This window comes from Piliocolobus tephrosceles, chromosome 12 (genome assembly GCF_002776525.5).
Source record: "Piliocolobus tephrosceles isolate RC106 chromosome 12, ASM277652v3, whole genome shotgun sequence".
Lineage (NCBI taxonomy): Eukaryota > Metazoa > Chordata > Mammalia > Primates > Cercopithecidae > Piliocolobus > Piliocolobus tephrosceles.
The window spans coordinates 31,964,648-31,974,680 of NC_045445.1; the positions used below are offsets into that span (position 1 = coordinate 31,964,648).

The following is a 10,033-nucleotide window of genomic DNA, read 5'->3' on the forward strand; positions in this document are numbered from 1 at the left end:
AAATTGACAAAACAGACACAGTTCTGATATGAGCACAAAAGTTTTATGTCAACTTGATAAATAACTCGTTATAATTGGTAGTACCCTTGTTTTGCTTTATAATCTCTAACGTCACTAGATTGAATATCTTTCAAGAAGTGTAATTACACATCTTTCATCATAATAATAAAGTTTATGTGACATTTAGTTCTTAAATCATGATATTTTCAATGAATTATGAGAACAACAATGACCTTTGATACCATGGTGATGCTACTGTACTGTGAATTTTGGTTATAATTCATATTTTCTGCCATGCCTAAAGCATTATGAGTATCATATGAACAGCATCATAATACATATTCTTTATACTAACTGAAATACTATTACTTGAATGACTCTCCAGAGCATATTATGATGAAATTAAAAACACTTTCTAACTTAATTTTTTGTTTTTTGGGAAACTTTCATAATATTAATATACACTTTTTTTCCTATGAATATTACAATTCTTAGCCTAAAATAGACTTATAGCCGTAAGAATGAGTAAGTCAAATTTGAATTTATCCTTTCCAGATGATACTAAATGTTATAGAAAAGCATGTTTTCCTAAGTGAAAGTGATTAGATAATCCTAGAGTCAGAGAGTTTCAAGTTTGAAATAAACATGTTGGGACATCCAATCTACCTTGCCACTTAAAGTAGAAATCTTTATATACTGGTCCTGACAGGTGACCATCTTGTTTCTATCTGAACTGCTGTGGTAAAATCTACTTCTCCAACTGGTTTCAGTCCTGTCTTTCAGGGTGACAGGAAACTAACTCTTGTCTAAGATAATTTTCAAATATATGAAGAGAAATTTCCCTCTTAGTCTTGTACTGATTGGTATTTTTGGTTTGTTTAACCATTTTCACAACAATTAGTCAGTTAATTAATTGTTTTTTTAAAAAAAGATAGAACCCCAGCTCCTCTGATAAACCTTTTCTGAATGTTTTCTAGCTTTTTAATGCTCTCTTCAAAATACAGAACTCAAAATAAAAGACCATATAATCTTTGTTGACAGGCATTATAGAAATGTGTGGGACTATTGCTATCCACAAATTGGTCATTATACTTATGTTAATGTAGATTCCTGGATAGCTAGTCTGTGTTTATCATTCTTTTATAATAATCTTGTGATCAACAAACATTCCCAGAATCTTTTTCACATGAGTTTCTGCCCAGGTTTACTTCCTTTGGACTGTTATTAGGTAATTGATTTCTTAAATGCCTAAAAGCTGTTTAAGTAATACATGCTTATCAAATGTATCTTATAAAATATAGAGCATAAAAAATGAAACACATAACCCACTGATGTATAGATAATGATTGTTAAAATTTTGATGTATTTTCTTCCACTTTATATTTAGATAATGGAAGTTGTAGCATATGAACACCGATTTTTTAGTTATGTCAAATAATGTTTTTGTACCCATAAAATACTGAACAAGTGGTATGTATATGTTTATTTTTATTCTTTAGTTATTTGTAATTGCCACTGATAAATTTCCTGTGACTTTATGTTTTCAATTTTTGTGTTTTAAAAGTTATAAATAATGCTGACACTGAGACACTTAGGTAATAGGTTGGGGCAATATGTTATTTATCTGAAAAAATGCTGTTATACCTTCATCTCACAGAATACAATAAAATAAATTCCCTAAGAATGAGATGTATATATATACAGATGGTCCCTGACTTATGATGGTTTTACTTACAATTTTTTTTACTTCAAGGTGGAGCAAAAGTAATACACATTCAGTAGAAACTGTACTTTGAGTACCCATATAACTATTCTGTTTTTCACTTTCAGTATGGTACTTAGTACATTGCATGAGGTATTCAAAACTTTATTATAAAATATACTTTGTGTTAAGATATTTTTGCCCAACTATAGGCTAATGTCAGAGTCCTGAGCACATTTAAGATAGACTAAGCTAAGCTATGATGTTTAGTAGGTTAGGTATATTAAATGCATTTTTACTTAACAATTGTTTCAAATTACAACAGGCTTATCAGGACATAATCCCATTTTTAGTCAAGGAGCATCTATAGTAAGAAAAGCTAATAACACTTGGAAGAAAATATAGGTAAATTTAGGCCTAATGGGAAAGAATTTGTAATCATATAAGAAACAACAAAGTGAAAATCAATACATTGGATTACATAAAAGACATTCAAAATTTCAAAAAATGCATAGACGAAAATATTAGTTGGCATTTTGTGAAAAAAAATATTTTTAATGACCTTTATAATACATAAAACAACCATATAAATAATAATTTAAAACATTTAAATTATACCTGTATAATGTATAAGAAACATGAAGAAATGATTTGCAAAACAATAGTTTCTTAACAGACATATTATGGCCACATGTGTATGTATAAAAGTATTCATTGCCTAATATAAATGATTTGAACTAAAAGAATGTGAAAATAAAGTTACAGGGTGTAATATGAGTCTTCAAAGCATTTTTAATGGTTGTATATTTAACATAATGGGAAAAATAGGATATTATGTACATATGATTATATTTTAATAAGAAAAATTATTTATAGTAATAAAATGAAAGGCAATGCATCATCATGTGAATATTAGTTATTTCTATGTGGAATATTTGTGCATGATGTTTAATCGTTTCTTTGGACCTTTAGCACTACTTAAATCTGTTGTTCAAAAATTAGAATTATAATTATTTGCCTATTTAAAATATACTGTGATAAAATTCTTTAAACATAAGACTGCCTAATTCCTTATTTTGAGGAGTGATTCCTGAAAGTGGAATGGAGTATGATGTTATAACTACATCAGTCTCTGTCAAATTAAACCATTTTGGTTTGGGCTGAACATTTCAACATGTCCAGGGAATTTTGAATCTCTTATGTCATTCAATGTATGGCAGAATTTTATCCATCTTTGGATCATCTGCAAGTTTCATCGGCGTATAAACTAAAACCTCTTGTAATCACTTTTTTAAAAAAGAAAAGTTTGACTAGGACAGTTTAGAGGATGGAGTTTCAAGCACAGAGTCCTGTGGGCAGGCCATGAGAGACTATGAATGGTCGTGGAAACTGAGTTATGCCAATAAAAATGGAATGCTTTACCCTTGCCATAAAATAAGTTGGCATGGACAAGATTAACTAGTCCTGATCATCAAGCATCCATTTTTTTAAGTTCCTATTATCCTATCAGTCTTCTCATAGACGCAGGAAAACTTATTACAAAACTTAGGCACTTGGAATCTAGTTGTAGAGTCATTTGAGGAACCATTTAAACATTTTAGACAGGGACCATTTACACCATTTAGACTTAAGTTTGCCCTAAGTCTGGGTGATTATCCAAATCATGCAGATAAGCTACTCAAAAATACAGATCCCAGGTTTCTATTCCTAATGATCATTGCTCGGTATGTTTAGAGTGAATAGGCATCTGTATTTTTTAAGGTTTCTTCAATGACTCTGATGATCATCCAGGCTTGGCAATCACTGAACTAGACAACATATGCAATCAAATAAAGTAGAAATAGAATGAGGAAGAAATATGGAGGGGCAAGAGTATAATCAATGTGTATGTGTGCGGGGTAGCAGGAGTGGAATAGTCAAGAAAGCTTGCATGAGGTGAGAGGCAGATTTAGCCAAAGGGAAAATTTACCATTTTCACTCTGTGTTATTAGTTCAGACCTAGACGCTTTCTCAAAAGGTATTTGAGTTTCTACACACACACACACACACACACATAAATTTCTCTCTATATGGAAATATATATTTCTAAATATTTCTTTAGAAACATATATATTTAATTACCAACAGCCATATATGTTACATATTTTTATTATCCTATCTCAGTAGGATAATAACTATGATAAAAATTACAATAAAAATTCAAGGTCATGAAAAGAGAGGAAAGCAAATTTAATCTTACAGTTAGTATAATTATTCAGTTATGTTTATGTAGCATGTATTCATTTAACAAATATTGTGGCCTACTATGCCCCAAGCTTCCACTGTTCTATTTGATTGGAATAAACCAATAGACAAATCAGGCAAAAATCTCTGCTCTTATAATGCTCATATTCTAGTGGGGAAGGCAAACAAAAATGAACAAAATGAGTAAGTTATTTAATATGTTAGAAGATGATAAATGTCTAGAATGTGTGGAAAGGAAGAATCAGTATTAAATAAGATTGTCATGGTGGACTTTCTTCAGAAGGTGTCATTTGAAGAAAGAATTGAGACTCAAGAGGAAGTAAACCAACCAGTTATTCAGAGAAAAATGTTCAAGGTAAAGAAAATAGCCAGTGCAAAAAGCCCTAAAATGGCAGTGTGCCTAGTGTGTTTTAGAAATAGGTAGGAGGGGCCGGGCACGGTGGCTTATGCCTGTAATCCCAGCACCTTGGGAGGTTGAGGCAGATCACAACGTCAGGAGATCGAGACCATTCTGGTCAACATGGTGAAACCCCATCTCTACTAAAAATACAAAAATTAACTGGGCATGGTGGTGGGCACCTGTAATCCCAGCACTGGGGAGATTGAGGTACGAGAATCCCTTGAACCCAGGAGGCAGAAGGTTAGAGTGAGCCAAGATGGCGCCACTGCACTCCAACCTGGTGACAGAGCAAGACTCCATCTAAAAAAAAAGAAAAAAAAAAAAAGGTCAGGAGGCCAGTGGGGCTCAGGTGAAGTGAACAAGAAAGGAGTGGGAGATAAGGTCAGAGAGGTAATGAGGATGTCATATTGGAAGGACACTGGCTTTTCTTTAGAATGAAATCAGGAGTCCCACTCCCAGCTTCTGGCACTGATCTGATATCTGTCTCTAAAATTTTGTCTTTTCTAGGATGTCATATAAATGTAATCATATATATACAATTTGTGTCTGGCTTCTTACCCTAAAAATAGGACTTTTAATATTCTGTGATGTGTGTATCAGTCTTTTTATTGCTAAGTAGTTTTCATTGTGTAAGTCTACCACAATTTGTTTAGCCATTCACCATTTGGTGAACATTTGGATACTTTCCAGTTTTTGGCTATTATTAATAAAGCTGTTACGATCATTTGTGTGAAGTTCTTTGTGTGGACACAACTTTTTATTTCTCTTGGATAAATTACTAGTATTCAACCGGCTGGGTCATATGATAAGTGTATGTTCATTTTTCGAAGAAAGTGCCAAAATCTTTTTTAAAATCTTTGCATAGTTTGCATTCCTACCAGCAATGCATGGAAGTTAAATTTGTTCTTCCTTCTTGTATTTGCATCAAAAAATCTAGATAGTTTTATAGTATAGTAGGTATGTAATGGTATCTTATTGTGGTTTTAATTTACATTTTCCTAATGGCTAATGGTGTTGATCATCTTTTCATGTGCTTATTTGTAATCTGTATCTCTTCTTTGATAAAGTGTCTGTTCAAATCTTTCCTCTATAAATTTTGTTGTCTTATTACTACAGTGATATGGTTTGCATATTTTGTCCCTTACAAATGTGTGCTAAAATGTGACCTCTAACATTGAAGATGGGGCCAAGTAGGGGTCATGGGGGCATATCTCTCCTCAGGAATTGCTTGGTGCCCTCGTTTGTGGTAATGAGTGAGTTTTCACTCTGTGTTCACATGAGATCTTGTCATTTCAAAGAGTGTGGCGCCTCTCCTCTTTCTCTTGCTTCCTCTCTTGCCATGTGACATGCTGATTCCCCTTCACCTTTCGCCATGATTATAAGCTTCCTGAGACCCTCACCAGAGGCACATACTGGTGCCATGCTTCTTGGACAGCCTGCAAAACCATGAGCCAAATAAGACCCTTTTCTTTCTCAGTATCCTGCTTCAGGTATTCCTTTTATTGCAATGCAAATGTACTAGCACATACAACATTGAGTTATAGTTTTCTTTTTAAATTCTGTGCATAGGTCTTTTATCAGATATGTATTTGGCAAATATTTTGTCTTTGTGGCTTACCTTTTAATGTTTGTAAAATTGTGTTTTAAAGAACTGCAGTTTTCAATTTTAATTATGTCTTATTTATCGTTTATTTTTCTTGAATGGTTTGTATTCTTGTATAGTCACTATATCTTTGGATAGTCAAAATTCAGGAATATTTTCCCCTAGGTTTGCTTTTAGAAGTTTTATAGATTTACATTTAGGTTATGATATATTTTTAAATAATTTTTTCATGTGGTTTGATGTATGGTTCAAGGTTCATTTATTAATAGAGATGCATACATTGCCCAGCAACATTTTTCAAAAGACTATCGTGTATCAGTGAATTATATTGGCAATTTGTCAAAGAAATCAATGGAACATATAGGTCCATGTCTATTTCTGGATTCTCTATGTTGTTCCACAAATCTCTATGTCTGTCCTTTTATCAATGCCACACGGACTTGATAATTATAAACTTGTAAGCCTTAAAATTAAATAGTAAAATACCTTGAATTCTGTTTTCCTTAAAGTTGTTTGTGTAATTCCAGGTTCTTTGACTTTTTCATATAAAACTTATAATTAGCTTGATAACTTTTATGAAAATAAAACAGCCTGATGGAATTTTGATTGAGAATGCCTTGATTCATGCCAGGAGATTTGATATCTTAATTATCTTAATATATTGTTTTGTAATCTATGATCACTCTGTATCTCTCCTGTTACTTAGATCTTTCTAGATTTCTCACATAAATGTTTTATTCATATTTATTTATTTTTTTCAGTGGAAAATAATTTTTATTGAGACCCCACCAGCTGCAAAATCTGTTCCTGGCATTAAGCTCCTTCTTCCTTTGCAATTCAGTCTTTCTTGAGTGGTCTCATGAATGCTTTCTTCTCCTTCATAGTCTAGAAGTGGCAATGGCCAAACTTGGAGGTAGTGTCAATGAACTTAAAGTCAATCTTCTCCAGAGCCTGCCATTTGGTCTGGACCAGCAAGGACTTGCAGAGGATGAGCACTCGCTTCTTGGTTCCCACCACACAGCCTTTTAGCATGACAAAGTCATTAGTCACTCCACCACAGTGGACAAAGCCACCCAGAGGTTGATGCTCTTGTCAGACAGGTCATACATAGTCAATGGAGGCATTGTTCTTGATCAGTTTGCCGTCTGTGATAAGGTAACCCTGGCCGATCTTACAGATCTTCTTGTTGATCTCCGTGCCATGATGGTAGCTTTTCTGGACAGTGCATGCCACAGAGAAAGCCACATGGGAAAGATGCCATGCCCTAGTACAGGCCACTTTGCACAAGCCGTGGTTGGTCTTGTGGGGCAGCTTCTTGGTGTGCCAACAACTGGTGACCCCTTTGTAGCCTTTGCCCTTGGTCACCTCAATGACTTCGATCATCTCATCCTGCCCAAACACTTGGATCACAGGTACCTGTTGCTCAAGCCTCTTCTAGGCCTTGTACAGCTTCTCAGCCATGTTGCCTCAGTTCACCTAGATCTCCATCAGGTGGGCCCTCTGGTGCAGAGGAAGTAGGTGTATCTGGGTGTGGGCAATGACACGGATGACTTGGCAGTACTTCTTCATGCTGCTAAAGTCCTTCTACACCTGCTTCTTGCCATCCTCTTTCTGCCATTTCTTGCAGTACTCGGTAAAGACCTTCTTCTTAGATTTATGCCAGTTCTTGTAGAAACGCCTTTTGCACTCATTGCTGATGTGCTCAGCGAAGATGGTCTTGAAAGTCCAGATGCCTCGAGGGGTTTCCCCATATCCCACAATGCCCACAACCACCATGGGTGGTTGTCTCTACAATGGCCACAGCCTCTACCACCCCTTCATACTCACCTTGGATCCTGGCCTATTGACTTCCCCTCTCGACGTGGGTCATGCCAATCTTTTATCTCAAGAAGGCTGTGAAGGCTGTGTGGACCAGCTTGGAAGGGTCATCCTTAGGGAAGCTCTTCACCTTCCCATGATGCCTGCTGCTGTGCTTTCAAGGCAGGAAGCCGAGGGACCCGTGTCTGGGAGCGGAGAACTTTCTGTGAGACATCACACCATCAAATCCCACTGGAGAAATGTTTTATATTTTTCAGCACATAAGCATTACATTTTGTTAGGCTTATTTATGAGTATTTCATATCTCAGTACCATTATAAGTGGTAGTGTTTTCTTCATTTAAATTTTCAGTTGTTCATTGATGGAGTATAAAATTTCAATTGACTTTTATATATGGACTTTGCACTCTGTGATGGTGAAAAACTTGCTTCTCAGGTATAACAGATTTTTTGGAAGGTTATTTGTTTTTTTTATAAATAGACAATCATGACATCTGAAAATAAATAGTTTAATTACTTCTTTTTCAATTTACCTGCCTTTTATTTACTTTCTGTACATGATTGCACTGGCTAGGACCTACAATATTATGTTGAATACAAGTGGTGAAAGTGAACATCCTTACCTTGTTTCTGATATGATAAAGAATTAAGTCTTTCACCAGGAAGTCTGATGCTAACTGTATATATTCCAGACATGCCTTTTCTCAGGTTGTGAAAATTTCCTTATATTCCTAGTTTGTTGAGAATTTTCCAATAGATGTTAACTTTTTCAAATGCTTTTCCTGCATCTATTGAGATAAATCTTATATAATTTGGATTTTTTTCTTGTTGATATTTTGAATTACATTGATTAATTTTCCCATGTTGAAACAAACTGGTATTCATGTAATAAACCCTACTTAGTCATGATATATTATCCTGCCTATATATTGCTGGGTTTGATTTATTAACATATGTTTTTCAGGATTGTTTGTCAAAGTTCATGAAGGAGCTTGGTCTTTAGTTTTCTCTTCTTGTAATGTCTTTGTCCGACTTGATGTCTTGGGAATTTGTGACTCATAAAATTATTTGAAAATTTCTCTCCTCTTTTATTTTCTAGAAGAGTATTTGTAGCATTGCTTTTAGTTCTCCTTAAATGTTTATTATATATTGCCACTGAAGACATCTTTAGCCTTGGATTTTCCCCATGCAAGACATTTTAACTGAAAATGATATTTGTTTACTAATTATCTTTGTTTGGGTTAATCTTTTTTTTTCAATAAATTTTGGTAATGTTTGATTTTCAAGAATTGTGGTCCATTTTATGTATGAAATTTATTGACATAGAATTTTTAAAATATTCACTCATGCTTTAAGTTTTGGAAGCATATGTAGTGATGTCTCCTCTTTTGTTTCTTATGTTGGTAATTTGTGCTTTCTTTGTGTTTTATTTTGTCTTCATTAGACCAATTACAAGCATTCTTTTTTTCATCTTGCAGAAATATCATTTCATTTTAGTGATTATCCTTATTGTTTATTTTAAATTTTATTGATTTCTCTTTTTTTTGTTTTTACTTTTATTACTTATTTATTGCTCTAGCTTTTCTTCATTCTACATGCCTTGTGTCTGAAATGTTCTACTTCCCCTAGTTATTTAAGGGGAAATATTAAATCATTTTAGACCTTTATTCTTTACTAATGTAAGCATTTAATTCTATAAAATTTCCCCCAAGCTCTACCTCAGCTGTGTACCACAAATTTTGATATATTGTGATTCTGGTTTCATTTAATTCAAAGGGTATTTAGCATCTCTTATGCTTCCTCTTTGACCATGGGTTATTTAGAAGTGTGCTGCTAAATATACAAAAATAAAGAGAATTGAATTGACAAGTTTTTCTTTCAATACTTTAAAGATATCAATTCACTAATATCAGGCTAACATAGATTCAGACAAAAGTATGCTGTAAATCTTACATTTGTTTCTGTATATGTAATATGTGACTACCATTTGCTCTGTTTGATTTCTGTAATTGTGTCACTTCAAAAATGCTGTATAAATGGAATCACATCATATGTAATATTTTGTGGTTGCCTTTTTTCACTAAGCATAATTCCCTTAAGTTTCACTGAGTTCTTGCATGTATCAAAAGCTCATTCCTGTTTATTGCTGAGTAGTATTCCATGGTGTAGAAGTAAACAGTTTAACCATTAACCAATTAAAGGGCATTTGTGCTGGTTCAATTTTTGACAATTGCAAGTAAAGTTACTCTGAACATTCATCTACAGGA

The 10,033-nt window shown here is 33.8% G+C and overlaps 1 pseudogene; it reads right to left on the reverse strand.

The window, feature by feature from the left end:
• Window positions 1-6,762: 6,762 nt before the first annotated feature.
• LOC111536042 lies at window positions 6,763-7,981 on the reverse strand (annotated as a pseudogene).
• Between the last annotated feature and the right edge of the window lie 2,052 nt (window positions 7,982-10,033).